Genomic DNA, 17,080 nt, shown 5'->3' with positions numbered 1-17,080 from the left:
GTGGGATAGTTTCCATCCACCTGAGGGGGCAGACAGGGCCTCGGTTTAACGTCTCATCCAAAAGATGGCACTGCTGACAGTGCAGCACTCCCTCAGTACCGACACTGAATTGTCAGCCTAGTTATGCGCTCAAGTCTCTGGAGTGGGACTGTGAACCTATGACTGAGTGACAACTGCCAGAGTTATGAGTGTGTACACATGGACATCAGACTTAACAATGTTATCCTCCATGGTCAGCCAGCCTTCCAACATTCAGTATCCAGCCACTGTCTCAGCTCGCATGTGAAGGAGAGAGCATGAAGGATGAACATTGGGGAAAAAATAATGCAGGGTTTGATGAACAGGATCATTGAAACTGAGTATTCGAAATGAGTCCATTAAATCCGATACATGACTCAATGGACACAATGAGTGAGTTAATCATCCAGTGTTGGAGCTCTATATTACACCCAAAAGGTAATGCTTTGAAGTTCCATGAATACCACGGTAATTATAAAGTTATAATTTAACAATTAAGCTTGTTGTTAGTAATCCCTTTACACAATTAACAATGCAAGACATAAACCATAATAAATAGTTGGTGAAATGGAAATGAATTCAGCTCAGCTGTTAAAGACATTATGCAATGGAGCTGCACAGACCAGAAGGTATAGGAAGAACTACTTATTGTTAGGGGTAATTGAGTTGATTCTATTTCCTCCTCCCATCCTGTGCTGCATCCCACAATTTCCCCTACTGCTCCCCTTCCACAACCTTTTAGTATGCCATTGATCTCAGCCAGATAAACAGCATCGGTGCTATAACCAGCCACAGTGTCTCTGGTATGGAGGCAGCCACAGTTTCCAACCCCACTCTAGTGACCCCCTCATTTTCTGGGCTCATGCAAAGAGAATGATGATTTGAGCAAGGTATTGGAGAGTGATGCTCATCAAGGATGCAGTCTCTTCCCTCTTCAAGTCATTGATTCCTTACAAGGGGCCTCTTTCATGGCCTCCCAATCTCTCCAATATCTCGCCTACATGACCATTATTCAGGTGTGAATACGAGGAAGATCAAAGCCATTGTGTTTGGTCACTGTCACAAACTCCGTTCCTAACACTGATCAACACCTGAAGTTAAACTGAATTGTTCTTAACCTCGGTGTCCTATCTGACCCTGAGATGAACTTCCGACTCATACAATGTCCATCACTAAGACTGCTTGCTTCCACCTTCATAATACAGCCCATCTCCCAACCCCTGTCTTAGTTCATCTGCTGCTGAAGCCCTCACCCATGCTTTTGCTACCTCCAGACTTGTCTATTCCAATGCTCTCCTTACCAGCCACCAACCCTCCACCCTCCATAAACTTGAGCTCATCCAAATCTCTGCTGCCCGTACCCTACCTTGCACTAAGTCCTGTTGACTCATCACCCCTCTGCTCGCTGACCTATATTGGCTCCTGGTCTGGCGACGTCTCGATTTCAAAATTCTCATCCTCGTGTTCAAAGCCCTCCATGTCCTCGCCCCTCCCTATCACTGTACCTCCTCCAGCCCCACAACCCTCCAGAATATCTGTGCTCCTCCAATTTTGGCATCTTGCATATCCTCAATTTTAATAGCTCCACTGCAGCCAGGCTTTCAGCTGGCCAGACCCTAAGTTCTAGAATTCTCTCCTTAAATCTTTCCACCTCTCTACCTCCCCCTCGTCCTTTAAGTCACTCCTTAAAACTCTCCCATGACCAAGCTTTCACTTGTCCTAACATCTTCTTATGTCGCTCGATGTCATATTTTGATTGATAATGCTCCTGTGAAGCCTTGGGACATTGTTCTATGCTAAAGGTGCTATATAAATGCAAGTTGTTGATGTTGGGCATCGCAATGACACCCACCCCTGTTCTCATCTAATGTCCAGATACACACACTTCATCAGGGGATGTGAGATTGCAATCAGGAGAAGGAACCCAGGCTGATTTTCCCCTGACTGAAGCCTAGTTGAGATCAGCTAAATCCACACAGAAAGGAAGAAGGAACTTGAATTGATAACGTGCTTTTCATGTAGTTGGGATGTCTCAAACACTTCACAACCAATGTGCGACTTTTGAAGTGCAGTCACTTCTTTGTAGGCAACCAGTTAGTGCATAGTAAGTTCCCACCAACAGGAAATGAGGCAAATGACCTGATACACTGCATTTGGAGGCATTAGTTAAGGAATAAATAAGCATCATGACACTGGGAGAGCTCCCCTACTCTTTGAATGGTGTATTGGAATCTTGTATAGTCATTGAACGGGTAAACGAAGCCTTGGTTCAATGTCTGATCCGAAACTCCGGCAATGCAGCGCTCCCTCAGTTTTGGGGTGGCTAGTTATTAAGGTGAGAACCTTCCTGTTCTGTGCAACCTAGTTACTTGCTACCTCGACTAGCTGAACCATGAGGGGAAATATTTTTGTAAAGAAATATATAACTTTTATTTGTCAGCTGCTGCTCACAGTGTGGGCACCAGATGCCCTCTCTCACTGTTGCATGAGGACATTTTCACAGTAAGACCAAACACAGCAGCTTTCTCAGTAAGTAATTTTAATGTAGCTAAATATCCTATATTATAGAGTAATAACATTGCAGTTACTGCCTTTATTGTTACGGAGTTCCTGTTGTCATTGGATAGCATGTCATTGCAAGTTGGTAATTAGAAATGTGTTAGACAGAAAATGATGTGTGGGGTGGGGGGGTGTCTAGGGGGTGGGCGGTAGTAGAGGATTTAGGACACTTGAGTTTCGATTCCACATCAGGCTGGCTCGATAACTCATTGCTGACATTGTGCCAATATGTCAAGGGCCCCTCTGGCAGATGTGCCAGCGACTCTTGCAAGCTAACGACAGCAGGAAGACTTCTCAGTCAGTGGGCATAATTCCCTGGCAATCTGCAGTCAGCGATGCCCGAGGACAGGGTAGTCTCATGGCCCTGTTTCGTGCCAATGTGCCCAATGAATGCCCTGTGCAGTGTTCCCTGTTGCCTGATGCCAGCGCACAGATGCATTTGTGCCCCTGGCAGCCAGAGATGGTTCTCTGCTGTTGGAGCCTGCACAAAAGTGAATCTCAGAACTTAATTCTCCCATGTCATCGGAGCTGACAGCATCAGAAGACAGGAATGTAGGCCTTTCAACCCCTCTAGCCAGGCCTGCCATTCGATTAGATCATGGTGTGCACATCAGGGTGACCTTTTGAAAGATGGAGGGAAAGGGCTTGCATGGAGAATACCTCATCTCACCAAATATTCCAGGGTCCAGTCAATATATATACATATCTCTGGTAATCTCCTGGCAAGAATGACTCCTGCCTTTCCAAGTTCAAGGAGGGAAGGGTATAAGATATTTGGCACAACTACAGGGAGTTACAGGTCCACAGCTACAATATAAAGGGGAGATTGGAGGACATTTTTTGCAATGGAGTCAGTAGCATGGAGTATAGGTGAAGTAGGGTGCCATGTTTCACTCGTGCTTATGTTTGAACTAATAGAGTCTTAGAACGCAGACAGAGGCAACTCAGCATATGGTGCCTGTGCCGGGAAATCAAGCGTCCATGTTTGACACAGACCCCCGGCATTCCAGGGTCCCTGCCCGCATTCGTGAACTAAACAGCACATTGTTCCATAACAACCATCTGCTCACGAGGCTGCTGTTAGAAAGTAGAGCAGGGGAGCACTCTCCAGTGTCCTGGACAATATTTATGCCTCAACCAACATCATTAAAATGAATGATCTGGTCTTTATCACATTGTTGTTTGTGGGAGCTTGCTCTGCACAAATTGGCTACATTTCCTAAGGTACAACAGTCACTGCACTTCAAAAGTATTTCAGTGGCCATAAAGCACTTTGAGATGTCCTGAGGTCATGAAAGGCACTATAGAAATGCAAGTCTCTGTTTCCTTTTTTGAAGGTGATACTCAGGAAACTGGGGATTGATAGTGGAGAAACCTCGTGGTTTAATTTGCTGTCCAACTTTCTGACCCCAACCCCCACCGCCGAATGGAAAATATATCCTGCCATATGTACAAAAAGAGCAAATGGAAAAAAAAATCTCCGCTATCACACTTTGAGTCGGTTCAAAGTTGGTGCAAATCCATTAATCACAGGCAACGAGGGAGGTGAAAGGTCACCTCCCTGACAGTTCTGTATGTCTGTGGATTCAGAAATGCCGTGTCATAGATAGATTGCACCATCCCATGCTGAATGCAGAGACCACTGGCTGTAAAGTGCTTTGGGACATCTTTCAGGTCATGACAGGCGCTATAACAATGTAAGTTTTTTTTTTAATTACTGGAAGTAATAGAGCTGACTGTTGTTTTTTTAAAACCAGCTGCCCCCTTGAGTACTGCAGAAGCAGAAAGGTTGGACGACATACCAATGTCCAATCAGCAGTCAGTGTCGCTAAGGAAGTAAAATCACACCAGTCTCAGGGATCAACACAACGCACTCAGAAGCAAGAGCAGGGCCTTGCTATTGTTTAGCTTCTGATCAATTATAGGGACATTCACCTCATGCCATTTGGTATAGGTAAGTAATGGGATGCAGAACAAGGTAATCAACAGGATAATAAAAGCAAAATACTGCAGATGCTGGAAATCTGAAATAAAACCAAAAAAGTGCTGGAAATACTCAGCAGGTCTGGCAGCATCTGTGGAGAGAGAAGCAAAGTTAACGTTTCAGGTCAGTGACCTTTCATCGGAACAGGGAAAGGTTAGAAATGTAATCGGTTTTAAGCAAATAAGGTGGGAGTGGGGCAAAAGAGAACAAATGGGAAGGTGTTGATAGGACAGAGGATCACAGAGAATAACTGACAAGGAGGTCATGGGGCAAAGGCAAAGACAAAGGGTGTTAATGGTGTGGTGAAATACAAAGCGTTAGTGCAGAGAGGGTGTTAAATGACAGAATAATGAAAGCCCTAGCCACAAGCAAAAACATGAAAAAAAAAGTGGGCAGGCACATGGTAAAAAAAAAAGTATAATGATGAAACAAGCTAAAATAAATGAAATACAAATAAAAAATACAAAGTAAAACTTAAAAAAAAAGGGAGGGGCCAGTCATGCTTTGAAATTATTGAACTCGATGTTCAGCCCGGCAGGCTGTAGCGTGCCTAATCGGTAAATGAGGTGCTGTTCCTTGAGCTTGCGTTGATGTTCACTGGAACACTGCAGCAATCCCAGGACAAAGATGTGGGCATGGGAGCGGGTGTGGGGGGTGTTGAAAGGACAAGCGACAGGAAGCTCAGGGTCATGTTTTCGGACTGAATCAACAGGATCCCATGTGCTGAGTGAGAGGGAACAGGAATGGGGGCAGTAGCATAATGGTAATGTTACTGGACCGGTGACCGAGGGGCCTAAACTCAAGCTCTGGAGACATAAGCTCAAATCCCACCCCAACAGGTGGGGGAATTTAAATTCAATTCATAAATCTGGAATTAAAATGCTAGTTTCATTAATAATCATGAAACTTCAGGAAAAACTCACAGAAGGAAATCTGCTATCCTTTCCTGGTCTGCCCTAGATGTAACTCCAGACTGACAGCAATGTGGCTCACTCTTAACTACTGTCCGAAATGGCCTACCAAGCCATTCAGCTCGAGGGTAATTAGGGAAGAGCAACAAATGCTGGCTTTGCCAGCAATGCTCATATCTCAGGAACAAATAAAAAAAAACGATAGGGACTTACTTGCCTTGAAGCTGTACTTTAGAGTGGCAGTGTCTACCAACTCTCCAAGATGGTCCTGGAACCTCCAGGACACTGAGCCAAGCAATAATAAAAAAAAACCTGAGAGAAAAATTGGGGCATTAAAAACAGCTGTGTGCTCCTGTTTTCATTAATTATAAAAATATTGGAGATGGGAGAGGTAAAGCTGTTTGGCTGACAGTCAAGGTTCATCCAATTGGGTAATGAACAGTTTACTTGCTTTCCAATTGGCTGTGAGAAGGTGGAATGCCATGAGGATGGGCACGCCAGGCGACCAATGGTGGGAGTGTGTGGGTGGGGCAGTGGGCGGCAGGTCATGTGATGAAACGCCTGGAATATGTTCGAAGTTGGCAACCTGACTGCATGTAAAAGGTATTGGGAACTCTTCTGGAGAGAGAAGAACAGGTGGCATCTTCATCACAGTGTTGGACATGCGTGGCATGTTCTGGAAAAGTCTTTTGCGTGCTTTTGGAAATAAATGCAACAAAATGTCTTCCAGTTGTTTTTTTAAAATAGCACAACACATCATGGGAACTGAGCGGTACAGATCAGGGGTTCGAACCCTGGCCTGGAATGAGTTAAGTGTTCTCAGCTGGCAGGATAATATAGATGATGTAATTGGCCTTAATGGCCAGTTAGACGAGGGAGGAGGAAGATTCAGCCAGGATTCCAGCATCTGGTCACTACCAGATGACCTATGCTGAATGGCATGTGTGTGGTCATGGTGGAAGGACAGCAGTGTGATTGGCTGTGATGCCTCACTGTCAAGTAATCGACTGGCACTGACTGCCCAAGTTCACACATTATTCCTAATATGGTGAGCTGACTGGCACCTGTAGAATTGTCCCAGAGCAAGTGTAGGTACCTCTGGAAAGAAGCAGGGGAGGGGCGGGGGGCAGGATGCGAGGGGTGATGCAGCCTTTTCCACTCAACAAAATTATTAATTTGTTATTCAGATATTCATTCAATAGTTTCAATAATTTATATAAGAATTATTAAGAAAGAATGGCCATTCAGAATTTGCAATGATTTGGATCCATTTCTTCCATTTTTTTCCTAAATAATTGATATATTTTAATAATTCTTCTCTATGCTCAAGAAAAAAAGGATTTTCGATATCCTAGAGCTCTCCGTAAGGGGTAACAGAAATTCAAAGTTCCGAAGTTTTCCGATTCCTGTTCTTGAGCACTTCCCTCGTTCAGGCGGACATTGAAGAGGTCATTGCTGTGGTGGGTAGTTTTTTTGGCCAAGTTACAACTCGTTAAATCTGCCTACATAACAACACTGGCAACAGCTCAGGAAAAGCCATTCACTGCGTGAAACACTTTGAGGTGTTGGTAAGAAAGGAGCCATAAAATCCAATTATTGCCAATTATAAATGATCTCCGCTAACATTTCCTATCTTCACATTCATCAGATATAATCTATAAATCCTTCTCCATTATAACAGTACAGTTGTCAATTGAGTGTCCATTTTGCCCATAATATATGACCACCTGCAAGTTCCCCTCCAAGCCACACACCATCCTGACTTGGAACTATATCGCCGTTCCTTCACTGTCACTGGGTCAAAATCCTGGAACTCCCTCCCGAACAGCACTGTGAGTGTACCTACCTCACATGGACTGCAGCGGTTCAAGAAGGCAGCTCACCACCACCTTCTCAAAGGCAATGAAGGATGGTTGTTAAATGCTGGCCTTGCCAGTGACGCTCACATCCCACAAATGAATAAAAGAATTTGGAACTGTACTGGCTAGCTCACTCGGGGGAGGCCAGAGTAACGGCTAAGGTAGAGGTTAGGGCAAGCAGCTTTGCTTTATATCGTACCATGCTATATCAAGCTTGTGAGCACTTAATGCTAACAACAGTTGTCAACAGTGGTCGATCCTCTGCACTGGCTTCCCTCACCTTGCCGAAGCACCATGCATTTGCCCAAAGGAACATCGGAACGTAGGAGTCGGCCATTCAGCCCATCGAGCCTGTTCTGCCATTCGATGATGTCATGCTTAGTCTGTATCCCAACACCATTTATGCACCATGTTTCCCTATCCCTTAATATCCTTGCCTCACAAAAACCTATCAATTCCAGATTGATAATTATTAATTGAGCTAGCACCTACTGCTGTCTGTGGCAAAGAGTTCCACACATCTACCCCACCTTTTGTGTGAAAAAAGTATCTCCTAACTTCTCTCCTGAATGGCCTGGCTCTTAATTTAAGGTGATGTCCCCTTGTCCTTGCCTCATCCACCAGTGGAAAAACATTTTGCCTATCTACCCCATCAATTCCTTTCAAAATCCTTAACACGTCAAATCAAATCACCCCTTAACCTTTTATATGAAGGAAAGGGCAGTTTCAGCTTCTTGTGTACTTAGCTATTGTCATCATGAACCACAGCTTGTTCAGATTGTGATATTCTGCCAATAATGTGTCAGTAACCCGAGTAATTTACTTGTTTAATTGTCACAGGGGAGCTATTTAAATCGAGGCACAAAACAGCATCAAAAATTGGCCAGTGACTGCTCTGTTGACTAATATTTTGTCATTACTGCTTAATTCATAATTTAACAGTATCACAGATAAAGCAGAGCTTGTTTGCCACATAGGCTGCCAGTGCCATGGTGAAGTGCTGAAAACCCAGCGGAGAGGGTCAACGCATACAAAATGGATGCTCCTGATCGCGTGGAGTTACTTGGCAGCAGAGCACTTTCACCTGAGTTAAGTGCTATAATTGGTCATCGTGTACTCAACCTCGATAATCTCTCTCCTCCTTCAACCAACAACACCAGAGGCAGATTGGTCAGCCGTTCAGCTCACGGTACTTTGGAAAGAAATTCAACAAAATGTCTTCCCTGTGTGCAAAATGGCTTCCACATTTGTCTACAGAACTACAGCTGCACTTCAATGTAATTCATTGTGTCAAGCACTTTATTTCTGAGAGGTGACAGTTGTGTTATACAATTATTCACAGTGCGTGTTTTTTTTTGGGCGGTTCTTAAGGGAGCAGTCACTGTTTTGCCGTCAGAAGGGAGTTTCATTTTTGGCATGATGGGGCATTGCAATTTTTTTTCCTCAGCAATTTCTTCCCTTAATTTTCTCTCCTGAAGTGTTCTTCTTTACTCGCATGGTTTCTGAGGTAGCGCAAATGGCTATTTTTTGCATGTGAGCCTTGAGAATGAGTAGACTCTTCAACTATGGGCACATCACAATGAAGTCCAATCCTGTCACCAAATTCCACACCTATGCATTTCCAGCAGGAATTGTGGGCCAAGCACTAAATGATTCTTTCCTCCCTGACAGTAAGGCACTGAGTCCAGATGTAGCATCCACATTAGCATTGTAGCTGAGATCAGCTCAATGACACTTCTAATGTTAATCACTCAGTGAGTATTGACAAACAGAGAAGCAAATACTCTGCAGCAGCGCAGTTTGGCAATGTGCACTAACCTGGTCTGGTATGGTCAGGTAAGCGTGGGCTTGTGCTTGAGTGAGCTGATCTTAACTGGGGCAGCAGTAAGGGGTCCGACAATTAATCCAGGCACCACAAGGATGGAGGGAAGAAAATAAAATTAGCCAGGACTCCTGCTCCTGATTGTTACCCAGTCAGCCCTGCTAGAAACTGCGGCTACAATGCTCTCTGCAGTCTAATAGCCTGTCAACAAGCATTGTCTGGCCTCACACCTGAAGAATGGCCACTCAGGTGAGGGACTGTAGGCCCACTGTAACTGAACAAAAGCAAGCAGAGAAAAAAAAAGAACAAAGGTTTTCCAAACTCATTTTACAAAGTAGCACTGCCCATTTAACAGCTCGGAAGCATGGACATTGAGTAATCCAGCTGGACTTTGGAGAATTCCACGTGAGATTTTGGACAGAGATCTATGTAATTCTGTGTATACATGAAATTGTCTGGTAGTGTCATCCCGTGCTTCAGGGATTGATTATATAATTGTCACAATGCCATACCTGATCTAAGAGCCTTTAATGTTGTCACTGGATGTTAAAGTAGAAAATCTTCCACTGCCCATTACTATTGGCTGCCTTCCCCCTGGGATTTGGGTTTGAATCTGTCCCAGACAGTGAGGATGAATGTCCTCTCTTTCTGGCGGCTATTAAGATTCACAAGTGAAATAAATTGTGGCAGTCTCAATCCTGTTCCAAATGGAAATCAGTCCAAGGAGTCTGCTGCACAAAATTGCACCAAATATGCCACTAATTCAATGGCTCAGCCTTGACAGGTGAAAGCTGGAAGGTGTGATAAATGGAAATGGCCCACTACCTCTCTGCCGAGACTGGGTTAAGGTGGTCTGGGCAGCGCGATTTCCCAGCTTCCGCCCATCAGCTGAACCGTTCCTAATCTTGGACAGGATGGAAGGCAGATTGAGCTGAAGGTAACCCACTGGTTGCAAGAGTTAAAGCCTCCTCTGCTCTGCTCTGACAATGTCCCGTAAAGCTGGTCTCAAAGAAGCAAGACTCTGTTGCCGCACCAATTGCTCCTGTGGCCTGCCAGAGGGAGATTGACTATTTAGTGCCAATCTGTGTAGTTAGATTACTGGTTCAATCAGGCCGGGGTGCAGTGAACCATGGTATGGGCATTTATAAGGCGACACCACCTTTTAAGAAGGTGCTGAGCTTACAGATATCGGGGATAGTGTTTACTATCGAGGAGAATATATTTCTTGAGAGAAACTTAAAGAGAAAGAAGCAAACGTATTCATATGACACACTATCACATCATCAGAATGAATTTTTTTTTATTTGTTTCGTGGGATGTGGGCATCGCTGCCCAGGTCAGCATTTGTTGCCCATCCCTAATTGCCCCTTGAGAAAGTGGTGGTGAGCTGCCTTCTTAAATCACTGCAGTCCATCTGGTGCAGGAACTCCCACAGTGCTGTTAGGAAGGGAGTTCCAGGATGTTGACCGAGCAAGGAACAGCGATATAGTTCCAAGTCAGGATGATGTGTGGCTTGGAGGGGAACTTGCAGGTGGTGGTGTTTCCATGCATCTGCTGCCCTTGTGCTTCTAGGTGGTACAGGTCACGGGTTTGGAAGGTGCTGTCTAAGGAGCCTTGCTGAGTTGCTGCAGTGCATCTTGTAGATGGTGCACACTGCTGCCACTGTGCATCAGTGGTGGAGGGTGTGAATGTTTAAGGTGGTGGATGGGGTGCCAATCAAGCGGGCTGCTTTGTCCTGGATGGTGTCGAGCTTCCTGAGTGTTATTGGAGCGGCACTCATTCAAGCAAGTAGAGAGTATTTCATCACACTCCTGACTTGTGCCTTGTAGATGGTGGACAGGCTTTGGGGAGTCAGGAGGTGAGTTACTCGCCTCAGAATTCCCAGTCTCTGACCTATTCTTGTAGCCACAGCATTTATGTGGCTGGTCCAATCCAGTTTCTGGTCAATGGTAATCCCCAGCGTGTTAATACTGAGGGGATTCAGCGATGGTAATGCCATTGAATATCAAGGGGAGATGGTTAGATTCTCTCTTGTTGGAGGTCATTGCCTGGCACTTGTGTGGCGCAAATGTTACTTGCCACTTATCAGCCCAAGCCTGAATGTTGTCCAGATCTTGCTGCATATGGGGACAGACTGCTCCACTTTATGATGGAGCGAAATTCATTGATGGGTGGCACAGTGGCGCAGTGGTTAGCACTGCAGCCTCACAGCTCCAGTGACCCGGGTTCAATTCTGGGTACTGCCTGTGTGGAGTTTGCAAGTTCTCCCTGTGTCTGCGTGGGTTTCCTCCGGGTCCTCCGGTTTCCTCCCACATGCCAAAGACTTGCAGGTTGATAGGTAAATTGGCCATTATAAATTGCCCCTAGAATAGGTAGGTGGTAGGGAAATATAGGGGCAGGTGGGGATGTGGTAGGAATATGGGATTAGTGTAGGATTAGTATAAATGGGTGGTTGATGGTCGGCACAGACTCGGTGGGCCGAAGGGCCTGTTTCAGTGCTGTATCTCTAAACTAAGCAGCTGAAGATGGTTGGGCTTAGGTCACTACCCCTGAGGAACACCTGTAGCAATGTTCTGGGACTGAGATGATTGGCCTCCAACAACCACAACCATCTTCTTTCATGCTTCATAAGGTTCCAACAGTGGAGTGTTTTCCCCCGATTCCCATTGACTTTAATTTTGCCAGGCCTCCTTGATGCCACACTTTGTCGAATGCTGCCTTAATGTCAAGGGCAGTCACTCCCATCTCCCCTCTTGAGTTCAGCTCTTTTGTCCATGTTCGGACCAAGGCTGTAATGAGGTCAGGAGCCGAGTGGCCCTGGCAGAACCCAAACTGAGCATCGGTGAGGAGGTTATTGCTGTGTAGGTGCTGCTTGATAGCACTGTCAGTGACAGCTTCCTTCACTTTGCTGATGATCGAGAAGAGGCTGATGGGGCAGTAATTGGCTGGATTGGATTTGTCCTGCTTTTTGCGTACAGGACACATCTGGGCAATTTTCCACATTGTCGGGTAATTTACACAATGCATAACCTTTGCAGTGACTGTTGTACAAGTTATAGGAAGGATATTGGGGTTTTACAAAGGGTGCACTACAGATTCCACAGGATGCTTTTTGCACCTACTGAATACAAATGTGAAGACAGACTTTTGGGTCTTTTCTCATTGGAACAATGCAGAGTACAGGGCAATATAATAGATGCTTGTACAATGATGACAGGATGAGACAGTTACATACAAAAATAAATAGAAACAGACTGTTTACAGTGGTCAATGGAGCAAGAGTGAGAGACCATAGATGCAAAATTAAATGTAAAGAGATTTATCACAGTCTCAGGACAAGGCATCAGCCATTTAAGACTGAGATGAAGAGACATTTCCTCACTCAGAGAGTGTTGTATCTTTGGAATTCCCTACCCCAGAGGATGCTCAGCCATTGAGTATATTCAAGACCGAGATTGATTGATTTTTGGGCAGTCAGGAAATCAAGGGATATGGGGATAGGGTGGGAAAGTTGAGTTGATGTCAAAGTTCAGCTCTGGTCTCATTGAATGGCAGAGCAGGTTCGAGGGGCCGTGTGGTCTACTCCTGCCCTATATCTTATGGTTCTTGTGTTCCTGTCTTAGGTAGAACTGAGGGCAGGAGAAGCATCTTTAGAGAGAGAGTTATGAGCTATGGAATTCACTTCCACCCTTAGTGGCTGAGGCAGAAACAATGTCAACATTTAAGATTAGATTGGATAAGTGGATGAAGGAAAAAGGGTTGAAGAGTTTTGGAACAGAGTGAGTGAATATGATTAGAACAAAACTTGTTGGTCCCAAATGGTCTGTTTTCATATTATAACTTCTATGGGTTTCTATGCAAGAAAATGCAAGAGCCAATGTGTACCAGCAATGGTCAATGAGATGAATTACCAGTTGATCTGACGAATGTTCACTAAGACAGGCTGTGTGTTTGGAGAGGCTCTGGTAGTTGGGTGAGGGAGAAGAGTTGAATTGGCTGATCTCATGTCAAGGCGGCACGGAGATATTACAACTGGCCTCAGCTCCTAAAGCTTGGGAGGAGACAAATTAAATCAGGCTTCCTGCTCTTGATTGCTAGACTGAATTTGTGTGGATATTGATCAAGACTGTAATGCTCCCATCAACATGGATGAATAGCCTGCAGACACACAGGGGGACACTTTAACCTAATCTGTTCTTCGGGAAACTGATGGGATCGGGTGCAATGTTTGTTTTATATTCCACCCAACCAAGTCAATGGAGTATCATATTGCTGTTTGATTGCTGTTCCACCCAATCCTGTGTGTTTCCGGCCCCAGCACAGTACTTTAGAAGAATGAGAGGAGATCTAATTGAAACATATAAAATTTTTAAAGTGCATGTTTTCCCTGGCTGGAGAATCTAGAACTTGGGGTCACAGTCTCAGAATAAGGGGTCGACCATTTAGGACTGAGATGAAAAGAAATTTCTTCACTCAAAGGGTTGTGAATCTTTGGAATTCTCTAATCTAGACAGCTGTGAATGTCAAGTTGTTGAGTCCATTCAAGAAGAAGGTTTAATGATTTTTGGGTATTAAGGAAATTAAAGGATTTGGGGATAGTGCGGGAAGGTGGAGTTGAGGTAGAAGATCAGCCATGATCTTATTGAATGGTGGAGTGGGCTTGAGGGGCCGAATGGCCGAATCCAGCTCCTACTTCTTATGTTACATTCTTAAAATGACCCCCTCTGCAGTGTCCAAGGTCACACAGAAAGAATGGCCCCTGGGGATAATGTGAGGAAGGGGTCTATGAAGGTGGGCCTCAGTGAGAGCCAATGCTGTCAGCAAGAGGAGGGACAGAAATTGGTCAGGAACGACAGACTTCTTTTTTTTGAGGATTATCACGTTCATCCATTTTAGATTCATACCAAGATTGCTCTTTCCCAACGGGGCACCGTAGGTATTCTGACAGAACATGTAAGCAAGAAGGTTCCGATTTCAATCAGTAAAATGTCATTTTCAATGCAAACGGACAGCAGCCATAAGTGCTGTGTAATACTGAGGGCCTCAGCTGCCAATCTAAACTGTACGTGGCATAGATAAATGATTGTTGAATTATATATGTGATCTTATTATGTTTCAAGCAGTTGTAGAGTATTGGGCTGAGCCTCAGGCATACATTGGTATTAGCTGTTCTCTTGTACAGGTTATTAATTGCTTGGAATTAGACAACTGCCTGAGGTGAGGGGACAGGATAGCTTCATGTAACAAAAAAAAGTCTTCTGCAGCAAATATTACATGTCAGGTGACATGAACACTTGTCTGAAATTGTAGGTCATCTTGCTAGAGCAGGCAGAAGCTTTTTTTCTCCACAGTTATATTTTTAAAAAAGTTCAGCAGGAACTGTCCAAAGTTTAAGAATCAAGGAATCAGCAAAGAACTCCAACATAGTGCACGAGCTGGTGCCAGGCTTAGATCTCTGATGAGTAGGTAGGCACAGCATACCACCATATAAATAATGTGGCTATAACAGCAGCTCAGAAGCTGGGAATTATGTGGCGAGTAACTCACCTCCTGACTCCCCAAAGCCTACCCACCATCTACAAGGCACGTCAGGAGTGTGATGGAACACTCTCCATTTGCCTGGATGGGTGCGGTTCCAACAACACTCAGGAAGTTCGACACCATCCAGGACAAAGCAGCCCGCTTGATTGGCACACCATTCACCACCTTCAACGTTCACTCCCGTCACCACCAACGCACAGTGGCTGCAGTGTGTACCATCTACAAGATGCACTGCAGCACCTTCCAAACCCGCGACCTCTACCACCTGGAAGAACAAGGGAAGGAGCCACATGGGAACACCACTACCTGCATATTACCCTCTAAGCCACACACCATCCTGACTATGAATTATATTGCCATACCTTCATCGTCTACTGTGGGAATACCTTCAACACACAAACTGCAGTGGATCAAGAAGGCAGCTCACCACCATCTTCTCAAGGGCAATTAGGGATGGGCAATAAATTCTGGCTTTGTCAGCAATGCCCACATCATGTGAATGAATTAATAAAGCATAACAAATAAAATAAAATATCTTGGGTGAAAGGGAAAAGCTCACAAGGCGCGATCTGGGTCTTTAAATGTCACCATCATTCCACTCCACCCCTCAAGTATTGGGGACAGATGGCATTGCAATGTGACAGACTGGTCTTCATGAAATTGAAGTGGAAAAAGTCAACAGTTAATGAGTCACATAGTTATTGTGTCATCTCAGCTTTGCCAGCTCCATGGGGGTCCAAAATTACTGACAGGTATCGGAACATTTTTTATAATGGCTTTCTTAAAGTCACGACAGTGTTTGCTGTTTTCTGGGACTAAGTGCTCCCAGGAACAAAGGAACAGCAGTAGGCCATTCAGTCCCTTAAACCTGTTCTGCCATTCAATGAGATCATGATTGATCTGTATCCTAACTCCATATCCCGTAATATTCCTGGCAAGCAAAAATGTATCACTCTCTGATTTAAAATGATTAATTGAGATAGCATCCACTGTTTATTTGTGGGACAGATTTCTACACTTCCACCACCCTTTTCTTGAAGGTGTTCCCTAGTTTCTCTCCTGAATGGCCTGGCTCTGATTTTATGGCCATATCCCCTGGTTATAGCCTCCCCTCACTAGTAGTAAAAGTTTCTCGAATAATCATGATCATTGGTTGATCACCTTGGAGTGAAGCAACGAAGGACCACAATGTTGGTTCCTACTGTGGAAGGTTGAGTTATGAGTAAAAGGTTAGAACAACTCAGGCTTTTCAGCTTTGAAAGAAGGTAACTGAGAGGGGGCCTTACTTTTATGTATATCATAAGATGCATGTTTTTGATCACCTTCCTAACACCCTCATTTATATATGTTTTATTTAACTTTTATTGTCCAGTTTTATTTCTCTGTGTGAACCATGGAACATTTTTCTACATTAGAAAGCAAGATGGTTGTACTCCGAGTAATGATGATAGTAGGGGTAGGATATTATGTAGAAAAGATTCAGCTGGAACATTATTTCAAGTTGAAGCACAATAGCAGAACAAGAGAATGCGGGTAACAACCGGTAACAAGTATGTTCAGAGAGGGATTAATACCTGGAATAGGCTCCAAAAACCATAAACTTGTTAAAAAGAGGGTTAAACGTAACAGGACAATTCTAGGTCTCTGTGGAAGGATGAGCTCAGTGGGAGAAACGACCTCTCTAATCTGTACTTAATCTTGCGACAGTCATGGATGCCTCTATGTCATGGGCACCCTGGCAACCTTATGTTCTCACATGAATGCTCTTGTGAGGAGCAACCTTTGACAGATTGGATTTGAAATGGAAACTCTAGTGAAGGCCTAATTGGACCTAGACTCTCGAAATGTTCTTCCGGTTTCCGTTCAGAATTACAGAAGGCAGTGCAAAGAAAAAGGTCTTCAAAACGATCTTCTAACGACAACCTAGACTGACAAAACTGTTCAATATAATGATGTATAGTCTGATATTAATACAGTACCAGTAAATATATCATTCTGAGGGGTATCAAGCACAATATTGACATGCCAGTGTCCACTGACTGATCAGCTAAGCGCAATAATGTCAAAACAAAATGATGCATCTCTTGGTGTGATGCATGACCAAAAAGGTTGATAATAGCAATGAGGAGAAAAATAGACTGGGTGTGCATAAAAAAAGAGAGGATCCCCATAGAATCATCCATTGTGAAGATCAATACAACCTGACTACTTAGCGCAGCCTTGCTTCAGTACTTGGTAGGAACAGAATTTCTTGCTAATTTTTGCATCAGATAGTCAATCTCTGTTCCAGTTTGCAGCAGAGTTTCTGAACAGTGATCTTAAAAGGGCACGCCAGATTAAACACAACCTAATTTCAGCAACTAAACATCACAACTGTACTCCAGGT

The 17,080-nt window shown here is 44.3% G+C and overlaps 1 protein-coding gene across 8 annotated transcripts in view; it reads right to left on the bottom strand.

Moving 5' to 3' along the window:
• LOC137351583 (CUGBP Elav-like family member 4) overlaps positions 1 to 17,080 on the bottom strand; it is a 402,153-nt gene that overhangs the window by 81,856 nt on the left and 303,217 nt on the right. The gene's annotated exons all lie outside the window — the stretch shown is intronic.

This window comes from Heterodontus francisci, chromosome 36, assembly GCF_036365525.1.
Source record: "Heterodontus francisci isolate sHetFra1 chromosome 36, sHetFra1.hap1, whole genome shotgun sequence".
Taxonomy (NCBI): Eukaryota; Metazoa; Chordata; class Chondrichthyes; order Heterodontiformes; family Heterodontidae; genus Heterodontus; species Heterodontus francisci.
The sequence above is the reverse complement of the archived record's forward strand: the minus strand, read 5'-3'. Positions and strand labels throughout refer to the sequence as shown.